Below are 22,441 nucleotides of genomic sequence, written 5' to 3' on the forward strand. Positions count from 1 at the left end.
ACCAGGGAAGTCCCTGAAACCATTTCAAACAAAGCAAAACAAACCCCTTAAGGTAAGTTATAACAGACTATTTTATAATTTTGAATGGAGACAGATTTCTTGATTTGGACTAAAAAGGCACAGACCACACTCAAAACAAGTGATACCACATTTAATCACATTTAAATTTAAAGTATCTGTAAAATACAAGATACCTTAAACAAAACAAAGACAGCACGTGACTGATGGGAGAGGAATACCCGGGTATGCGGAGCAAGGTCCTACGGAATCATAAGAACAAAACAAACCACTGATGGGAAAATAGACAATTTATAGAAGAGGAAACTCAAATGAGCAGTAGACATGGGACACGATGCTCAGACTCACTAGTAACTAAGAAAGTGCAAATTAAAACCACACAGATGCCCTTTCTCACTCAGCCATCAGAAGTAGAACCTCTGGCCATGGCTGGTGGGGGTGTGGCTGGAGGTGGAGAACAGTCTGGTGAAATCTGGTAAAAGATGCTCGTGCCTCAGTGTATTTATTTCATAAATTCCACTCCTAGGCATAGAGCTAGAACCGCGCTTGTTCCTAAACTCAAGAAGACATATGTACCTTCAGGCATTGCTTGTAATGACGATAAAGTAGAAACAATTTAATAGTCCACGAGTAGGGAGATAAATAAATAATGATTTATTCACACAGTAGAAGAGAACATAGTAGCTAATATGAACTGGAGCTACATATGCCAACATGGATAAATCTCAGAAATTTAACGTTGAGTGAGACAAAGAGAAAGCTGATGGATCAAAGAAGCAGTATGATAGCATCTGTGTAATATTATAGAATCATATAAAATGTGATGCTATATATTGTTACGAACACTTACGTTTATGGGAAATATATTTAAAAACCACGAATGGATGTGATAGTCCGATTCATGATAGCCAGGACCTCTGGGGAGACAGAAGAGGAGGCAGGATGGAATAATGGTTCCAAATGGGGAACTGAAGTAAAGATCCCGTGTCCTGGGTGGCTGCACGCAGTTGTACGGGATCTTACTCAGCACGTGGAGCTGCCCACGTGGTCTGAGAGGGAAGGTGGGGTTGAGGCTGGACCCCGCATCCCTCCTTCCTGTAGGTAGAGCAAATATTGGGATGTGAGCCTACAGTCTGAAGGCCCCCTCATCCCTCAGCTCACAGCGTTGTATTTGGGCTCTTTAGTTGCTAACACAAAGCCACTCAAGGCAGAGGGGCCCACACTGTCACCGCTAACCCAACAGCTGCTCTCAACCCCCTTCTTGCACACCTTCCATTAGGGAGATCAAAAAAAAAAAAAAAAAAAGCTTTCCCAGCCTTCTGTGAACCTAGAGATCGCCGGAGGATTCAGAACTGGCCACAGAGCAAAGCTGCTGGGCATGTCTAGGAGAGGCAGGAGGCAGGGAGAAAACATTTCTCCTGCCTTCTTGGCTAAACTCTAGATGTGATGTTGGAGCTTCAGCAGCCATTCTGTGACACTGAAGTGAAGGCCAAGAGAATGAGAGAGACTGCAGGAAGTTCCTCAACTAACCCTGGGGCCCCCTCCTTCCATACATCTTCAGTAAGAGAATTAAACCTCTCTATTGATTGTTTTCATTATGATATGCCATCTAATTAATACGTTTTCTTTAGATAGGGGTCATTTGTCAGACAGTTACCAAGATACCTATGGAATCCAAGTAACACTGAACAACTGGAGACCTCCACTGGGGAGTAAATATTGGGCACCGTACTAATAATATGTTCTATGCCCATCTCTCTGGCTCTTTTCCCAGCACAAATTCTAGGCACAAAGGAATGGATGGATCTGGGTTACTTAGCACAATCCTGACCATTGGAGGCTTTGAATCATGGGTGTCAGTTCAAGACAGGAGAGTTTGGATGGACACTCCAAGAAATGTCCACTGCAGACCTGACTCAGATTTTAATTGAGTGCTTTGCAAGGCCTCATACACTCCCCATTTCCTTTCCCTCCTTCCAGCCTCTCCAGGGACTGATTTTATGATATTCGACAGGAGAGTCAGAGCAGGGATCAACAGCCTGGAGCTGTGGAGCGGATGGCTATTAATTACGAATAAAACAATTATAAAAGTATTCGCAGGATACAAGGTAATATTTTACACCGACATACTAAAAGGCTACTCCTAAAATCCACTTTAAACATCAATATTTTCGCTTCCCTTTCATTGTTAAGTATTTTTCCCCCTTATCTTTAAGCTCGACATTATTAAAACTGCACCAGGAATCTATTTTAAAAATCTCACTGTGACATTTCTGCAAAAAAAATGACCTTACCATTTTATAGGTGCTGCAATCATTTGGCAGGATACAACAATTTTTTTCCTCCCCCAGTAAATTAACATTCTAAAAAATGCTTGTTTAAAACTCTTTATTCGATTGTCATTTGTAAGTGGGCCAGCGCTTCCAGTCACACAGAATGAAGAATGGCTAAATTGCAGACAAGTTCCAGGCTCAGGCGTCTTGCAAACTGTCTTTCATCTTTATCATGCTTCACATTTCATTTCCAAGCTGAGCTGAAGCCTTCACCGGGTTCAGAACCGTGTCTTAAGAGCTGAGGGTTCAAGAGATTCCACAAGCTAATGAACAGAGTTGAAAAGTGACTGTATGTCACTGCAGGCATAAATCAAACTTTTTTCCAAATGATTTGTGTTCTGCTTGTTCTTTCCTCATACTGCCTCTCAAAAAATAGAAATAGAGCTTGTTGAGTCCTTTTGTCTGCATCAGAAAACCACAAATGATGGCCCTGCTCCTGTCCATCGTCATGACCCACCTGGTGGGAGTGACGATGGGGACGATGGTCATGCTGGTGTCATGGCTGCTGCTGCTGCTGGTGACGCTGATGGTGAAGGTCATGACGATGACGACGATGAGGCTGATGCTGGTGGGGATGGTGAAGTTCATGGCAACGATGACGATGATGCTGATGCTGGTGGGGATGGTGAAGTTCATGACGATGATGACAATGATGCTGATGCTGGTGGGGATGGTGAAGTTCATGGCAACGATGATGATGAGGCTGATGGTGAAGTTCTTGAGGATGGTAACGATGATGCTGCTGCTGACAGTGTTGATAAAACTTGTAGCACCTGCATATTGAGGGCTGAATGTTTTCCTAGGTACCATGCTGGCACTCTGTACACATGCTTCCTCTAATCCTCACAAGAGCCATATGAAGTATATCCTCCTATTATTACTATTAGTAGTAGTAGTAATACCTCCATTGAATAGATAAGAAAAGTAGGCTCAGTGAACGGACACACACACAACGTACTACACCTCAGGATGTGGACGTCACAGATGCTGGTCTTCACCTAGACTGTTTAGAAAGTTATTACTTTTTAGTCCTAAATGTAATACTCCTCCGTTTAGGAAGTGGAGGCTCCTGACTGGGGTTAGTTATCTTGCAGAAATCCGGAGGGGGAAAGAAGGATCATGCCGGTGTGGAGGTAGTTAGGCACAGAATGGGCCGTGGTTAAGGAAACAGAAGCATACTTTCAATTTCTCAGAAAAGCGCGTGGTTACGGAAGACATGCTAATCACCGCCTTTCTCCCAAATTCAACATTAACTCAACACTTAACAAATGTAGACGGAGCCATTGCTCTACCCTAGATCCTTTGAGAGGCACGGTGGGTACCTCTGCTTTACCATCAGCCCCTACCAGCTGACTAGTAGAGCTGACTAGTAGAAGAAGCACGTGAAAAAATCACCCGACGCGAACAAGGGCGAATCTGGGGCTGCAGACTCCATCCCAGGCCCGCAGCTGAGTGGCCCAGGGCAGACCCCAGACCCTGCACCAGCCAAAGTCTGCCTCCCGAATGGAAAACCGGGAAGGTGAGAGCAGAGGGGCTTGAAGAGGCTGGTCGCAGAGCTTCGCGGCTCGGGCCACTGCCCTGGCCAGGCAACGCCACACACATGCAGGACGCTATGGCAGAGGGAGAATTCATGAAGGAAGCAGGGAGGAGCGACCTGGGGCTGTGGGGAGAGGGCAGGGGTGGAGGCAGACTTCCCAACATTCCTCTAAGGCCGTCGCTGGGGCCTGGCTGGAGGCTGTTTCCGGTCTGTAGACCACCTGCCTTCCTTCCTTTTTCCTGAACTAGTTAGGGCGGATTTCCGTCTTACCTATAGATCAACAATCTTAGAAAAAACTCTGTCACTGCTGCTGCACTGCATAAAAATTCAGTATATGCATTTTTAAAGTCAAACTCATTTAGTTTTCCTTTTTCCTCAGTGATTCCCCTGACTTTGGCTGAAAAAGGTTCTGCTCTGAAATAAATGCTACGTTAGACACCGGAGAAAGAAGATGGGTAAGTCCCCCGCCCCCGCAGCCTGCAGTCCGCTTGGCGGAGACGGACGGGAAGACAAGGCACCGTGGTAGCATGGAGCTCGCGTGTGAGCCACCGTGGGCAGAGGGGCCCGAGACACCCGGGCATGGGAGTGATCCCTGGGGAGAAGCCAGGCACAAACGTCCTGGAGAGACAGTCTGATGGCCATAAACAAACAAAGAGACCACGTCGCACTGCCGAAATATAACAGAAACTCTTTCCAGATCAGTCTTGGGTACCACTGCATCAAAAGGAATCATCAAGAACTCACACCAGGAAGTAACTCAGTAAAGCGTGCTTGGCCATCACATCACCGTCACGACTATTCCCCTCGAAACCTCGCTGTTTCCAGGTCTCTGTTTAAACACCACCTTGTCACAGAGGTGTTTCCTGACCAACCTTGAGCATGGCATCCTCTCCACCCACATGTTCACGCTCTAGCCCTTGGTCCCACGTTATTTTTCTTCTTGGCATCTATCGTGACTGGGCTGCGTGACTCATTGTTTAGTTTCTTCCCCTCTCCCAGAATGTAAGCTCCCTGAGAACCTGGCCTCCTTGCACCTGGGCACTGTGTCCGCAGCTCCGAGAACCCTGCCTGGTGCCCAGTGGGCTTTCAACAAACACCCGTTGAGCCAATAAATTAATCCTAAAGAAAACGTGATTGTAAGTCCAGCAACAAGAGGAATGCAGCCAGCACATCACCACCACCAATGCAGCAACAGATGTCGTTAAGACATGCCTCAGTCGACACGGTTCACGTTTTTAACCTTACCTGGTCCGCAGGACGGCCCCATGAGCAGGTATGAGTGTCGTCGTTTCCAGGTGCGCAAATGAAAGCTCATCGGGTGATGTGACTTGTGACCTCCCGAGACCCCGCGGTGCAGCGTGTAGCAGCAACGAGATTTCCTTCCAGGTCGATGTAATTCCAAAATACAAGCTCGTAGCTTTCCCTTCTCCACCTAGGGAGGGAAGATTTTAACAGATTCTCATGGTTTCTGGAATGCTTTCCACGGGCTTAATTGCTTTTGTGTCGCCATCCCTTCCCGTAAAACGGCCACAGGGTTCCAGGCGTCCTACAGGTTCTGGGGACACATGCCCCAGGGAGCTCTAGAGGACGCCACCCAACTCCCTCTACCAGCATCCGAAACAGCAGCCCCTGAGGAACACCAGACTCTGCTGGCGGTGCTGTTTCCATAGGAAATGGATCTAACAGAGGCATCATTTCATATCTGCGATTTTTTAACAGTGGACTGAATTCTGTGTTAAGATTTGATTGGCTTGACATTTCTGTGATACGGCTCCCAGATCCATCACACAAGACCCAGGTGTTCACTGCTTCTGATCTCTTTGTATATTGGGTTTCTGGAATGTTTCCCAGCAACACACTCCAAAGACCCTAAAGATACAGGAAATGTTATTAAATTCTTTCCCCCTTGATGCTAGCTAGTTAGGTTACTATTTTATCTTATATATATATATATATAAAAAACCACCTCACGATTTCAAGCAGTTTTTGAAAAATGTGATTTCTGAGGAAGGTTTTTGTTTTGCTTCAGTCTTTACCTTGAGGGACACGGGGGGGCTCATGCTCAACCCTGGCTGTCCTCGCATCCATCATGCAGAGGGTGAGGGTCCCTCCACCGCCTCCCATCCTCCTGCCTTGGTCTCCTCCCACCCACTCCCGCTGCCCTTCCCCTGACAGACACACAGCCTCTTGGTGACCCGTAACTTCAGTCTACCAGTCTAAGGAATTTTCCAGGCCTTAATAGTTTCCTACTTCTCAACAGTCAATTAACCTTTTATGGTTAAGGTTTTCTCACCCAATATTCCACATTTACTTTTCTCCCTAGAGAGCATGTAGGCACAGTGGTACTAATGATATGACCATATGTTCAAAACAAATAGCTTATTAGAAGAATTGTTGCCTGAGAAACACAGGCCAATGTGTTTTTCCACTCAATTATACTTTTCCATAAATATAATTTTAACTTGGTTTTCTCCTAGGCTTAAATACAAAATAACCATCTAACTTGCCTGATGCATTTCCAGAGTCAAAACAGTAGCCTATATCAATTTTTTTTTGGTTTTCCATATTATGAGCTGTCACCTGAGGATAGATTCCCTAGGCTAATGAGCATGAAGGTTTACAATCCTTTAAAATACACTGACACACAAATATTATTCGTGGGAATGTAAAATGGTACAGCCACTCTGGAAAATATTTGGTAATTTCTTAGAAAACTGACCACGCAACTACCACACACCCCATCAATTGCACTCTTGGACATTTTCCCCAGAAAAATGAAAATGTATATTCATACAAAATCCTGTGCATGAATGTTCATAACAGTTTTATGTGTAATAGCCAAAAAGTGGAAACAACTGAGATGTCTTTCAGTGGATGAATGAGTGGTCCATCCGTATTACGGAATACTGATGTGCGCAAGAATTAAGAGGAAGCTGGAGGGAATTATGTACAGGGAAAAGAAGCCAATGCCAAAGATATAAGACTCCACAGTTCCATTTATATAATGTTCTTGAAATGATAGCATTTAGAAATGGAGAAGGGATTAGTGGTTTCTGGGGAAGGGAGGGGCAGAGAAGGTTTGAAAGGACCAAGGAGAGAATTCTGTGCTGATGGAAATGTTTTGTATATTGACTACATTGTATATTGACTACATTCTGATGGTGAGATTTTACTATAGTTTTGCAAGATGTTACTGAAGGGTAACAGAATATAGCACCCCAAATATGACACTTTGGCATAAGGATTATTTTGAACCGAAGGCAACTGAGAAGAAGCAGATACAATAAAAGCTGTCTGTCCTCTTTCTATTTGCCTAAAAGCAAGACATAAATTTGTAAAGATGCTCACCCCCACCAGGAAGGCCAGAAGGCAATGAGCAGGGACAACTCTAGACCCTTAGCCCAGAGATGGCAGCAGAGGGATGTACATGACCAACGTTACTGTATAGACCTTTTCTTCCACTAGTTCCTCTATATATTTACCTTCCTACAATTTTCTGCTCCTAGAAACTCAAATTCCTTTTTCCTTTGTCTTGCCACTTCTTTACCAAGCGTATTGTTCTTTTGTTAAGATTCTGTACAAGCCCAATTTCTAACCACCCTTTCAAGTTACTCACCACCGATTAGTCCCCTGTGTACATGCCACGCACAGGTTAATAAGCTTCTGTTTGTTTTCTTTTGTTATGTCTTTTATTATTCTAATTTGTAGGATCCCAGCCAATGAACCCAAGATGGGTAGAGAACGAGGTGTTTTTCTCCTCGTTACCATTAGGGAAAACTAGACAAAGGGTATGCAGGATCTCTCTGTTATTTCTTACAACTGTATGTGGATCCACAATTATCTCAAAATAAGTCAATTACAAATACATTGGCAAATTGTTTTCTAAAAGGAAACGGCAAAATTTCCTACCAGACAACAATTGAAAAGCCAAACTGTAAGACTAAGTCCAACAGCTTAGTTTCCAGGAATCGAATATGCATTTATCCACAGAAGAGCCTTCCAAAACCCGCCCTTAAGAGTGATGACATGGGCAATCCTCCTCTTCTCTCCAGGGGCTGAGATGTGCACGGACGACTGCTTCTCACCAGCGGCTGGGAAGTCTGGAGCCAGCTGGCTGACTCCCTCTGTGCCTGCTGGGCCCGGTGGTAGCACACCTCCTGGGCAGTTGGGGGACAGGTAGGAGGCATTGGGCCTCTGCTCGTGGGCTCCGCCTCCTTGCCTTGCTTGGAGAGGTGAGAGATCCTCCTCTTCTGCCCAGGACACAGAGTGGTCAGCCCCGAGTGACCCTGTTCCTCAGTCTTCTCCTCCTTGGGGGGCTGCCGGGCCAGGCGGCCCTTGTCCTCCGTCTTGACAGTGGTGGACTCCTTGAAAATACGCAGGCACTCCTCCATGGGGTCGGAGCCAAAGTCGACCTCCTTCTCCAGGGCTGAGTAGTCCACGTCGGAGCCTGCCCCCGAGGAGGAGGATGGGGTGGGGTGGGAGGAGGAGGGGGGAGAGGAAGGGGGGCGAGGAAGGGGAAGGAGGGGGAGGGGGAGGGGAAGGAGGGGGAGGGGGGAGGGGAGGACCAGCTGGCCGAGGAGGGCGGGGAGGCCTTGAGGCGTTTGGTGGCCCCAGCGCACCGCTTCCCCCACCCGGAGGAGCAAGGCCCTGGTGCTGCCTTCCCTCCCGGGGGACGGGGCTAGGGCTGGGAGTGGAGCGCCGGCACCCCAGCAGCCGCCAGGCCCTGGGAGTTCTGGGAACCAGGCCAGCCCCTCCATCAGACCCCAGGGCCTTGCCTTCTGGACGCCCCAGGGCCCGTCGGCCTCTGGACACTGTCTTCCCGCCAGAGCCCCGTCCTCCTCCGGGGGCTGTCTGTAAAGGCCCACAGCGCCCCAGCTCCTGAATCCCCTCTCCCCCACCCCCAGGCAGGGGCAGAATAAACGTTTGTATGGATTTTAGGGGGAAAAAAAAGTGATGACAAGTTCTACCCAGAGATATAAAATTCTTTCTTGACAGTCCCACTTATTCTCAACTCTGCTCTGGGCCAAGTAACTGCTAACGTTAATTCAAATGAGGTGTTAATGTTTGATATGAAGTCAAGTATTACCTCTCCCAGCTACTCTTTGCATTTCGTTGGAAAGTTTAAAGTTAACCCAAAGGAGAGTTTCAGTGGAAGCACAAGCAGGTGGAGATGTTTCTTTGCTGCCCCTCGAGCCTCACAGAGGTGACTGTCCTGGCCACCGACCCGCCCCCATCAGACGCTGTCCTGTAAGGACTGCTGAGGATCACGCAGAGTTGGACCAGTCAGTTGCCTAGCCAACGGTGCTGCTGAGATGCAGTGGGATTTGTTTCCTCTGTGACTTACATTTTGGTCTGTAATGTAGTTTTTCTGCTGGCAAGGCTGCTGTCTTCATCCCCACGTCGTCTGCTGGGCGTTCGATCTTGAGGATCAGGTTGGAAGTTGATGCTTTGATTGTCTTTGATGTTTTCAAAGGGAGGAAAGGTTGTCAACTTTTCAAGTGGCACTCAGCTCTAGGTAAAGAATGTTTCTGATTTCTAGAGTGTCTATCAGACGCAATTATACGCTGATTAACCTGTTTGCCATTCAAATGTCTCCTAACACTTGCTCCCATATTGGGAAATGAAGACCTTATTTCTATCCTTCTACTCAAGTCTGCCTGTTTTGAGAGTTCACCCGAGTTCTAAACTTTGGGGATGAAAAGCACCAGATGGTTGGCATATTTTTTTTTCTGCACAGCTGACAGTTTTCAAAATCAATATTTTAAGCGCAACACAGAGAACACAGAGTCTTGCCTTTATTTCAAAACAGGTATGATAAATAGCCAATCCGCATGTACAGTGACAGGTGCTGGAGATACAAAGATATAAAAAAGATGTGGGTCTTGCCCACAAAGAGTTTATAGTCTGAATGTGTGGTAGCGGGGAAACGGAGGTCCCAAAGATAAACGTTTGTTACAACATACAACGCAGCACGCGGAATACCGTGGCCGTCATTGTCCCACGTCCTTGACACTTAGAGGTATTACCTTGAAGCGTCATTCGTGCAGGAAAATGATGCTCCTCTTAAAAATTAATGTCGTTATTATTCAGGATATAATTTTCTCCCACATTTGTATGATTCTACTGCCATCCTTAGCCTGCTTTCTCATCCTCTTTCATTACTGCTTTGTTTTGTAATTTTTAAATTCTAAATCGTGGAGCAGCTCAAATGTACCAAGACCTAGAGTTCCAACCTCTACTCACATTTAGATTTGGGAGGACAAGAAATGTTGATAAGGAGGTTACTAACATTCCCGCCTTCACCCGCTCATTTCTTTTCCTTCTCTCTCCACAGGTAACCAGAGTTCTGACGTTTATAGACACTTTCCTCCTTACGCTTCTTTGTCTATTTTGTTATATGTGTATGCGCCATGACATACAGTATTAGTATTATTTTTTATGTTTCATATGTAACTAAAAGTGTATCAGATTGTATGTATCCTTTTGAACCTTGCTTTTTCTCCCTTGCCACATTATAATTTTGATATTTTTTAGTTGTATTTACACCGATTCACGTTAGTGCTCTAAAGCAGAGGTTGGCGAACTTTCTGTTAAAGGGATAGGAGGTAGGTCTTGTAGGCTTTTTGGGCCACAGGGAGTTTGCTGACAGCTGCTCTGTAGTATTCCATTGTAGGCCATAATTTGTATACATTCCCTTAATGAGTTTTTAAAATCGCTCTCATTACTTTACATTCCAGAAAAATGCAGCACTAAGCCCCTGTATACACTGCCTCCTTGTGCAAGTGTAAAAAGGCGGAGGGTATATATCTGGAAATTACTCCTTCGAGCTTCCCTTCTGTGAACTGTGAGCGCAGCCCCAGCTGCAATAGGTGTCATGCGAGCAGAAAAATGAATATTATTGGCTTTATACTCACCACTGCAATCAGAGCAAGGGAAAGAAACAGTTTTTAATGCGTTGAGATGTCAGAGGTAATTTGTAACCATAGCAATACGGAGATTATGCTGAAGGATCTAATCCCTCAATCATTCCTTCAGTGGGAATCTGCAAATGTAAAACTTGCCGTTTCTGTATGTCTGAGAAGTTCTTTATCTACCTTCATTCTCAAATAATAGTGTATCTGGGTACAGATTGCTAGAAACTTATCATTTAGCAATCAGAAGCTTTCATTGTCTTTCCTTCTAGCTTATCTTGTACGTGATGAAAAAAATCTAGTAACTAATTGTTATTTCTTTTTAAATATTTCTTCCCCACGATTGCTTTTGAGATTTCCTCGTTTTCTTTGGTGTCCTGCTGTCGCAGCACAATAAGATTAACTGGGATTTATATTGTTTATGCTGTTCAGAGCTCATTGAGCCTGTTGAGTGTGTAGATTCTTGTTCTTCAACGCTGGAAATTCCTGAAGCATTCTCTCTCTGATTATTGCTTCTCCTGCATTCTCTTTATTGTCATAGCTGAGAATCCTACTAGATATATTTTTGAACCTATTCATTTTACCTTCTTGGTCTCATAACGTCTGCCTCTATTTTTCATCTCTATAAATCCCTGTAGTGCATTCTGGAAAATTGTCTAATTTGGGTGGCTTATAAGAAGGCAGAAATTCAATGCCAATAACAAGAACATGGGAGATTTTAGCAGGGGATTATCAAAGTTGTGTTCTTTGAAAGGATAATATACACACTGATTAATTTTAGACTTCGAAAGTTAAATACCTAATGTTAAATTTTTAAGAGTTACCAACAAAGGGAAAGAAATAGAAGGCAAAACTTACAAATCTGATGAAAGGCTAAAAAAAAAGGAGAATGAAGGCTAGTTCATCAAACACACCACAGGAAGGAGAAAAGTCATTAAGATACCATGATCGGGGCTTCTCTGGTGGCGCAGTGGTTGAAAGTCCGCCTGCTGATGCAGGGGACACGGGTTCGTGCCCCGGTCCGGGAAGATCCCACATGCCGCGGAGCGGCTGGGCCCATGAGCCATGGCCGCTGAGCCTGTGCGTCCGGAGCCTGTGCTCCGCAATGGGAGAGGCCACAACAGTGAGAGGCCCGCGTACCGCAAAAAAAAAAAAAAAAAAAAGATACTATGATCGTATAAACTCATTCAAATATTTTAAAAAACACAATAAGTAAAAACAGATTATACTACGTAGTTAAAAGTAAGAAGTTTTCAGACTGCATTTAAAAAAAATCCAACCATATGCTATTCACAAGAGATACATTTAAAATGTAAGGTCCCAAATGATTCAAAGTAAAAGGAATTTAAAAACATACATCATACAAACACTAACCAAAAGGGAAAACTAAGGTAGCTATATGAATCTGACACGAGGGGCTTTGGGGTAAAAGAGATTATTAGGGATGAAGAGGTTATTACATCATGAGAAATGAGATGATTCACCAGAATTGCCACACACACACACACCCAATCCTGAACTTGTGTGCACCAGACAGCATAGCTTCAAAATGAATTAAAAAAAATATTGACAGAAAACCAAGAGGATGCCAAATCGGCAGTGATAATGAGAAAAGCAATGCAGGTTTCAACAAATGATGGATAATACAATGAAAGGATATGGAAAGGACACGGACACATGCCAGTCACAACTAGTGGAAACTAGATCCATGAACCCAACAAGTGAATACATTCTTTTCAAGTGCCCTGGGTGTATTCTAAGACACCAAGTAAGTCTTCACAGATACCAAAAAAACCAATGAAGTACAACCCCAGAGAGTTTAAATGAAGTTGTGTACGTTTTCACAGCTAGCACAGGGTAGAATTCAACTGAAAGAGAGAGGTAAAACATTTAGCATTTGGAGGTAAAACATTTAGCACAGAGTCTGGTGTGTAAGGCCTGGCTGCTGTGGCACTGTATGTATCATTTGTAAATAGCCCCAACTTACTCATCTTTCTTATTTCTCCATGTTTTTCTTGGCTTTTCAGAATAGGCAAATCAATCTATCAGTCAGTCAACTATTGCATGAACTGGAATTTCCATAACAGTGTTAAGAGAACAGTGTTAGACACAGGGCATTCACTTTATGTTTTAAGACGTTGTAAGTAAGGGGTGTTCTCTGCATATCTGGGATATTTTCCCCTGGACAGTGTTGATAGCTGAATTCCTCCACACTTTTGCACTCTCATCCTGGATTCTCTTGGGGTTCTGCTTCCTGATCTCATGCTAAATTATCCAGAAGGCTGAGAGGCAGCTCAATGAGAAAACTGGGCACCATTGCTTTTCTGGTTTTACTGACGATGTTCTTCTTTTTCTTTTTTTTGGTTGAGTTGGGTCTTTTGTTGCTGCACGCGGGCTTTCTCTAGGTGTGGCGAGCGGGGGCTACTCTTCGTTGTGGTGTGTGGGCTTCTCCTTGCGGTGGCATCACTTGTTGCGGAGCACAGGCTCTAAGTGGGCGGGCTTCAGTAGTTGTGGCACATGGGAGTTGAGCCACATGTGGCTCGCGGGCTCTAGAGCGCAAGCTCAGTAGTTGTGGCGCTTGGGCTTAGTTGCTCTGTGGCATGTGGGATCTTCCCAGACCAGGGCTCAAACCCGTGTCCCCTGCATTGGCAGGCGGATTCTTAACCACTGTGCCACCAGGGAAGCCCTGATGACGTTCTTTGAGACAGCTTTTCACGTCCCATTTTCTGTCTGTTAGGTCTTCACTCCTGGTCCATGAGCATGTATTCAGTCTCCTTGGAGACCAGTATGGAGTCAGGTAAGGACCCAGCTCTCCCCTCCTCCAAATTTGGAGGCTGACCTCCAACCATCCCGGCAGCTCATCTCGAATGTCTGCAGCCCGCACAGAACCACCCCTTGGCATGGCCTGTCTTTCTCGGGCAATATTGTGCTTCAGCTCAGGCCCCAATAAACTGTTGGCTCTCACATAATTTCATCAGGCACACCTCTTTCCACTGCCCACGGCTCTGCGCCACCGTGTCTAGATACCGGGCTGCGGTCCAGCCCTCGGTCTTGTGCTTACATTGTTCCACGTGCACTGTATCCAGCAGAAAGTCCTCAACTGTGTGGCCTGTAGAGAGACTTTTCCTTTTCAGTGCTGTTGTAGGTTTTCCTTTGTTCCTTTCAGTAGGAATTTGGTTAGTGGCACAAGAGATCTACAATCAATTCTCCATTTTATAAAGATGCCTCTCTTTTATTTTGTGATTAGATGTGAAACTGGATTTTAAAGGCAGACAAGGAATCAAATCCAAGATAATCCTTCTACCCATCACTTTGGTGTTTTTGGTTTGAATAATGTAAACATCATGTAGCTAAAAAGTAATCAGCAAAGGTCTCTGAACACCATGGAGATTGTTTCTGGCAGCAGAAAAAATACATTAGTTTTCCATTTCTATAAACGGAATGCTCATTTAGAAGAAAAATGAAGTGTTTACTCTGAAACTACATATCATTAGACAGATATTTTTGGACATTTGAATCTGAAATGTGTTTGTAAAACTTCTGTACCCATATGGCATCATGGTTATTTGCTTTTGGCATGCCAATTTTGCAAAAGTTTTGTGTTTTCCTTTTCCCTTGAACTTGGAGTGAAGACTCAAGAGATGGCAAGGAAGTTCCCAATTTTTCATAAAATTAAAGACCCAAATAATTAAACAGTAAAAGGAATAACGTGTAATCACAAGTCGTATTCTGAACAGAGATAAGACAAAGTTTTCTAACTAGGGGCTGTTTTTCCCCGGAGGGGACAGGTGGTGAGGTCTGGAGACATTTTTGATTGTCACAACAGGGTAGGGATACTACCGTCACCTCGTGTACAGAGACCGGGGCTGCTGCTAAACATTCTACAATGCACAACAAACAGCCATCCAGCCCCAAGTCAGCCAATTATGAACAGTGTCAAGGTTGCGGAACCGAGAATAAGGAATAGCTGATCTGACTAGGTTTGCAGAGATGCCAGAAAATATGTAATTGTAGAGAAGCTGTGTTCTCCTTCCTCCAAAGCCAGGGATGCGCCTTTTCATCTCATGTGTCCCTCCAAGGCAGGCCCCCGACCTAAGGCATGTCATTAAATCTTGCAGAGTGAGAATGACTGGTCTGGCATTTGGAGAGCAGCCATGGGTCTTAAAAAGGACACTGGATTTAGGTGAAAGTGTCTAGTTTCCAGCCAGCACTGCTACCTGGCTGTGGAGAAAATTATTTCATGTCTTTAAGTTTCAGATTTGTCATCCATGAAAGAGTTAATGACACTGACCAGAGAGAATCATTTAGAGGAAAAATAAGATCACAGTTGCGAGAGCATTGTACACACTGGACAAACACATTCAAGGCATGATTTTTAGTTTATAGTATTTCATATACCTTCTGTTTAGCCATAAACGTTGGAGCCTTCAAATCCATTTTTTCAAGTGCAGCTTTTTTTTCTTATGGCATACTAAAATAGAAAAGCACCATATAAATAACCTCTATTCTCTCCTGGGTACTTTTATCCTGCCTTTATTTACCCTTGTTTGCTTTTCCTTATCTGTTCCCCCAATTCACCTGCTGCTACTGCAAAGCAATTGAAATCAGAGCAAAGAAGAATCACTGACCAACATACCCACGGCTGTAATCAAACCCTGCGAATGGTTCCATCATTCATATCAAAGCCAGGAAAGTACATGGTACCATCAGAAAAGCAAGCAAAGTTAGAGAAGGGAGCTCACTTAAACCACTGGAACTGCAATAGCGTAGTCTTTCTTCTTGGGAATAAGAGCTAGAATTAACATTTTCAGTGGTAAACAGGGGGAAAAGGATTGAGTAAAAGTGAGGATGGGCATTGACCTCTGAAGGGGAAAGTTCTTCCTTAGAGCCTTACCCAGAAGCAGAAATCAGTAAGCAAGGAGAAGCAGCCACTGTGCTGGAATATTAGGATTTCTGCATCTGGCGCTTCTGCATTCCTTTCCTCCCCCCAGTACAGCAAAGGGACATTTCCTCGTAACAAACAGGGGAAGAGGCACGTGTTTAGCAGGCGAGTGTGGGGACGGTTTGGAGTCATTCACTTGAGTAAGTCTCACAAGGGCACTGACGAGTGGATTCCATTGTCCCCACTTCACAGATGGGAAACCAAGGTTTAGACAGATGAAGTGTCCTGCTCAAGCACCACACCCCTGAGTGGCTGATGAGGCCAGAAGCCACATGAATCTGACTCTCTGACCCAGGACACTTCAACCACGCAGCAGCCTTCGTGCCGGGAAACAGAGGGTTTATATATCCACAACACATATCATTATGGAAATGATGTGCCCCATTGTTTTTCAGCTCAAAAGGCCTTTTTATTTATCCCATGTTTTATCCATTAAATGATCAGGAATGCTAATACAACAGACCTTGGTTTTATTATTCTGAGACCATTTGGAAGTCCCCGATTCCCCCCAAACACTGCATTTTTAGACTATTTCATTTTGGCTTCATGTTTATCCATAGTTTTAGCATCTGACTATCTCTTTGACAATAGCTTTCCCAAAGAAAGTCGTGAAGGCAGTTTCGATCATAATGACGAATGCTCACCACGTGCCAAGCCCTGGGCAAGCATCACCACGTTCCATGCTCAGGACAAATGCATGGAGGTCTGGGTCTCTCCTTTTTGCCCGAGCAAGGGCTGGGGCCACTGGATTTAGAGCAGTTGTCAGACCCCGGTGGCGGGACCCTGGATCTATAAGCTCCTTGCATCTATACAGCCTCTGGATTCTAGAGAGACGTCCCACGGGCTGTCGCACGGAGGACCACTGGGCTGTGCAGAGGGAGCCCAGCAGTGGCCTCGGAAGCCACCTGCTCTCATCTGTCAGCGTCCTCGGTCAGTGTCTGCCCAGCAGAACCGTGGACACCCCACTGCCAAGGCCAGCAGGAGACCCAACTGCAGAGCGTTCGCAGTCCAGTAAGCACCCCCGGCCATCAGCGCCTCAACCCCAACGAGGAGATGATCAGAATCGGCACTTGGTTGCCTTCTTTCCTTTACCTGTTTCAAGAAAATCACTATATGACAAAAATTGTGAGCTCCCCTGGTGGCGCAGTGGTTGAGAGTCCGCCTGCCGATGCAGGGGATGCGGGTTCATGCCCCGGTCTGGGAGGATCCCACATGCCGCGGAGCGGCTGGGCCCGTGAGCCATGGCCGCTGAGCCTGCGCGTCCGGAGCCTGTGCTCCGCAACGGGAGAGGCCACAGCAGTGAGAGGCCCGCGTACCGCAAAAAAAAGAAAAGAAAAGAAAAAATTGTATCAAAAAATGTTTAAAAAGAAAAGAAAATCACTGTATGTTTCTTAAATTGGAGGAAAAAAGTAGAATTCAGGAGATTGGGACTGGAAAATTGGAAATGGGATCCCCCGCAGGATTCTTTTATGCACATGTGACCAAAAGGCCACACGAGTCCAAGTGGAGGCCATGCCTGGCACATGTAGGAAGTGGCTTTGAGGTTGCCCTTCACCGGCAGAGTTAACAGAGGTTTGGGGCTTCCTTCCTCAGCCATCAAGATGCAGAACGACTGTGTGGCCTTAATTGTAACTATTCTCTTTGTGAACTCATGCTGGGAGCGGGGGTGGTGAAATCATTGGCGATACCTTGTATTGAACCTGAAGCCTTCATCTAATCATAAATCTCAGGGGGAAAAATTGACAATAATGCGCAGAGCCAAGCAGCCTTGATTTGCTTTACGTTGTCTCCTTCCCTTGTTTGGCCAGAGTCTATTTTCAGAAAGGAGAAATCACAAAAGCCCTTGCAGCCTTCCAATCAGCTTTCTGAGACCGCAGCGTTGTTAAATGCCTACCGTATCTGTCATTACTGCATTTTTTCCTGGCGTATTTAGATAAAACCCTACACTCTAGTTAATTAAAATGATTAAAGAGATTAGGCTGCTTCAAGTCACCCTGCTATTACATTAGATAAGAATTCACCACGCACGGAAAAGGGATGTTTTGGCTTTCTATTGGCGGCCAGATAGCATGCCCCAATTTTCACAACTGCGCTCAAGCTAAAAGGCTGAAGAATTGTACTTCAGGTGAGAAACAGAGGTTGTGTTGTTTAACGCCACCCAGGGGAAAACTACATAAATGTCTTAGGGCAGGCCATATGGGGCACGTTTGTACCATCTCCTGGAAGTGGGGTGACATTTACAGAGGAAACAGTCTGAAAAGGTACCCTAGAGAGTCCTGGCTGTCTCCCCTGTACTGTCTAACTTTGCTTGGTTCTGCCCATTCCCAGGCAGAGCTGGTTTTACCACCGGACTGGCCTCTTGTCCTCTGCACATCGAGGCGCTCTCTGTACGGCCAACGTCGCTGGATGCCTGGACCAGTAATCATGGTGATGGCGGCCATCCTTCCTGCGCCCTTGCTGTGTGCAGGGCTCTGGGCTGAGCCCTGCGCGGCGATGCCCCGTGGGATCCTCACAGACTACTGTCATCTGCAAACCGCAGACTTGAAAGCGGAGGCTCAGAGGCCGCCCTGCTGATGTCACAAGTCTAGGAAGTGGTTGAGGTCCGCTTGAATCCAGCATCCTTGCTCCCAAGCAGCACTGACCGGTGACCCAGGATTCGGGATCTGCCGTCAGACAGTCTGGGACAAATCCTGGTCTCTCCACTAACGAGTTCAAGGACCCTGGACACCTACTTAACCTCTCTGCACCTCAGCTTTCCTGCCTGCAGCAGGGAGAACCACCCTGACCTCACGGGGGTCCCGTCCAGACCAAGAGGTGGTGTGACTTGTCTAACTGCGCCTTCCTTCCCTTGCCCTGCATCCTCTCCTCCCTGAGCCTCTCGGCCCCTTCAGGAGATCAGGAAGAAGCAGGGACTTCTTGCCGGAAGTCTGACTGCTCAAAGGGCAGGATTCAGAGACTCAGGGTAGCCTGAAGCACAGCCTCACGGCCAGTGAATGAGGTTGGCCGTGGGGTGACCCTGGCTCTGCCTTTGCACCCTGGTCCTGTCTCCTTGCACCAACGAGTCTGGGCCAAGAAAAAACACAAAGTCGTCAAGATCTTCCATGAAGATCCAGGAAGTGAAGTAGGACCGAGTCTCTCAAAATGGTAGAAACTCCCCCTTTCTCCACAGCCTTTGGGGCCTTACAGCTGGCAAGGAGCTTGCCTTTGGGTGAGCGTGATCGTGGCCCCCATGAATGAGCGACCACACAGCTCAGAAACAACCATCACCCCAGACAGGCTGACTGCACGGGCACCACCGCAGGGCCTGCTTCACCTTCACTCTGGATTCCTTGGGAGGCGGTGCTGACTGCTGAGCTGACTGTGTGTGTGTGTGTGTGTGTCTGTGTGTGTGTGTGTGTGTGTGTGTCTGTGTGTGTGTGTGTGTGTGTGTGTGTGATGAGGAGGGTAGAAGCGTGGCCCAAGCCTCAGATTTGGAACCATCCACTTGGATGAACTCATGGGTCCTGTGTGTGTGTGTGTGTGTGTGTGTGTGTGTGTGTGTGTGTGTGATGAGGAGGGTAGAAGCGTGGCCCAAGCCTCAGATTTGGAACCATCCAGTTGGATGAACTCATGGGTCCTGGTGAGATGAGCACTTCTGACTGCAATACAAGCGCCCAGTACCACCATCCGGCGTTTATCGGGCACTTGCTCTGTGCCCGCATCATCACTGCCTGGACGGTTCCCGTACCAAGCACTTCACACACATTCCATCCTTAGTCCCCACGACGAGACGGACATCCCCATTTTATGGAAAGTAACAACTGCTCAATAAATATTTACTTTTATAATAATGATAATTACTCTTATGACAAAATGAGGATTTAGGCAGCTTTATTGCTTGGAGAAAAATGCTGAATGATTTTTAGTCAGATAGGTGATAACTCAAGTACTCACCAGCAGATTGTCACCTTGTTGTATGTTCCTCCTCAAATTATCTCTACATCACAAGTTAGCCTAGCAAGTGATGCTTTTATGTTGTATAAAAATAAACTTGTTGCATCCTAGCATCAATCCTGGTAACAGGGTTTCTAGACCTCAGTACCATTGGCAGGCAGGCAGTTCTCTGTTGTGAGGGGCTCACTTGAGCACTGTAGGGTGTCTGACAGCAGCCCTGGCCTCCATCCACTAAATGCAACACCCCAAATTGTCTCCAAACACTGTCAGACATCCCCCAGCGGGGTAAATTTACCCCTGATTGAGAACCACTGCCGTGCATCAATTATCGCAAATTGAGAAGGAGTGAGGTCTAAATGCTATGATAGATTTTTGGTTTCTCTTAGTTTTTAATTAAAAATTTTTTCCCAACAAAGAGATGTTATCAAAATGTCTAAAAATGACTTCTTAACAACTTTTGCCTTCCTCTCATTCAATCTGTTTCCTCTGGATGTGATTCCTCTGACGTTCATGAGCGTTTATGGGTCAGGATGGATGGGGTAATTAATTGAGGTCCTCAGACCCTTGGTGACCTGCTGAGGACACCTTTGCTTCGAGGGTGGCACCAGGCACGTTTGTCTGATCTCGGGTAGACAGATGTTACCCCTGATTTGATTATCTGCATGGAGGCTGTAGCATAGATAATCTCATCCTCTCAAATGGAAGAATTGTTGCCATGAGTAAGAAAAAGACGAAGCAGTGTCCGGCGGAAGGCAGTGCTGTGTGATAGGAATTAACGATGCCACCTGAGAAGGCGGCTGGTTGCGGCTTCTTCCCGCTTTAACGCTGTCTTAGGCATGTGTCTGTGCTAACCTGCATGACCCCAGCAGCCGTCTGTCCTCACCTCTGCCCCACAGAACAGATTTAGCACGACTGATGAGACGCAGGTGCAGGCGCTCCCTTTCTATGCTGGCTACTGGCCACGGAAAACTCACCTGTGCTCAGGAAGGGCTGAAATAAGGTTTCGGAAGGAAACAACACAAGCCTGAATCTGTTGCTCATCTAGTTCACAAAACCCAGGAATTGCCGGGATTCTGAAGAACCAAGAAAGCTGGCGGATGGGAAGACGCGAGTCCTTCAAGAGAACGCCTACACCAGCGTATCCGGCTTATTTTCTCCCACTGACCTCATTTGTGTGACATTTTCTCTGCAAATGCATCCAGAGCCCGTGAAAGACAATTATAGTCTCTGGTCACCGGCAGGGAACAAGCTGGAGAAGGCTCAGTGTTGGCAGAAATAAGCCAGCTCAACCTGGAGGAGTGAGTCTCAGCTTTTCCCCACTGATGAGAAAAGTGAGGCAGAAAATGAATATCTAAATCACAACAGTGCCCAGCACCACCCTGGGAGCACAGAAGTAATGCCTGCAGCATGAATGAATGAGTGAATGAATGGGTGAATGAGCAAATCAGTAAATCGCCTGTGGTATTCAAAGAAATCCGTCTTATAAAAATAAAGAAAATGACAATAATAATAGTACATGTAACATTTATCACCATCCTAAGTGCTTTAACTACGTCGACTCGTTTAATCCTCACAATAACCCTATGAGTCAAGTACTATTATGATCCCATTTTGAAGATGGGAAAACTGAGGCACAGAGAGGTTGAGTCACTCGTCCAAGGTCACAGAGCTAGTCTATGGCAGTGCTGGGCATTTGTCTCTGGAGTCTGTGCTCTTAGGCACTTTACTGTATTTTCCCTATATTGTCTGATAATTTGCATTACTTAAAGGAGTTTGCGTTCTACACAAACATTGATTGATTAGGATTTCTGAATAGTGAGGGCTCCTCTTGTTGGTTTATCACAATTAGGACGGGAAGCAGAGTGAGGAAAAGTCAAACACTCATCCAGCCTCCCCTAGAAACACATTTGGGAACACAAAATGTCAATGAATGGGAAAACTGGAGTTCAACTTGCAAAAAGCCCATCAGTGAGCATTTGCAAATCCCCGAGTAAAACGAAGAGGGTGTTTCCCATTGGGGCACCACCAGGGTTCAGAAGGCTTGTCGGGGTCCCATGACACGCTGGCTCAGGAATAAAGCTGGGCTTCTCGCGAGCTCCTCCTTGGCTTCTCACTCGGCTGTGATGGTTGCTATAGAAATGCCCAGGTGAGATATTCTTGTGAGCACAAGGGGAGGTACGTTAGGCCTGAGCTTTATCACAAGTTGAGGGCTTCACTCAGAACCCAGTTTCCGTCCAAAGGAAATAAACCATCTCCATAAGAGTTAAACCACGATTAAGGGGGAGAAAAAGCAAAGCAGTATATTTATAATTATCTGAGAATTAGGAATGAAAACTAGCAGTCTTCTTTATTTAGCTCTTTCTCCTTAAATAATGCAGCAAGGGGAGAGATTTTTGTGGGAATGTATAATTTAACATAATTGAGTAAGGGAATTAGAACGGTTGCATCCACTCTATTTAATGACTCTGTTCTGGAGAGAGTCGAGGCCGCGTGGTAGAGCCGGGCTGAGGGTCCCCGAGAGCCTAGTGGGAAACAGGCAGGAGCACATGCTGGGGACAAAGGGCACGAACGGGAAATGTTTCATAAGTTCAAGCCGGAGACGGGCTGGGCAGCACGTGTGTGAAGGGCCCACTGGTGCTCGGAGTAGGAATCAGATCAGCGAACACAGACAGTGGCCCAAGCGCTTTGCCCGGAGAGGTCTACCCTGGGGCGAGCGGTTCTCTGCACTTCTCCCAGCCCGTAGCCTCGGGTTTGAATTGCAAGGCAA

At 46.0% G+C, this 22,441-nt stretch overlaps 1 long non-coding RNA gene across 5 annotated transcripts in view; it reads right to left on the bottom strand.

The window, feature by feature from the left end:
* The window catches only part of LOC307197918, a 590,209-nt gene that overhangs the window by 189,994 nt on the left and 377,774 nt on the right, over positions 1–22,441 (bottom strand). For all 5 annotated transcript variants that reach the window (XR_013831543.1, XR_013831544.1, XR_013831545.1 and 2 more), the window contains one exon: positions 5,134–5,320. This is a non-coding gene — a long non-coding RNA (uncharacterized lncRNA). The remainder of the gene's footprint in view (positions 1–5,133; positions 5,321–22,441) is intronic.

Source organism: Stenella coeruleoalba (assembly GCF_951394435.1).
Source record: "Stenella coeruleoalba genome assembly, chromosome: 15".
Lineage (NCBI taxonomy): Eukaryota > Metazoa > Chordata > Mammalia > Artiodactyla > Delphinidae > Stenella > Stenella coeruleoalba.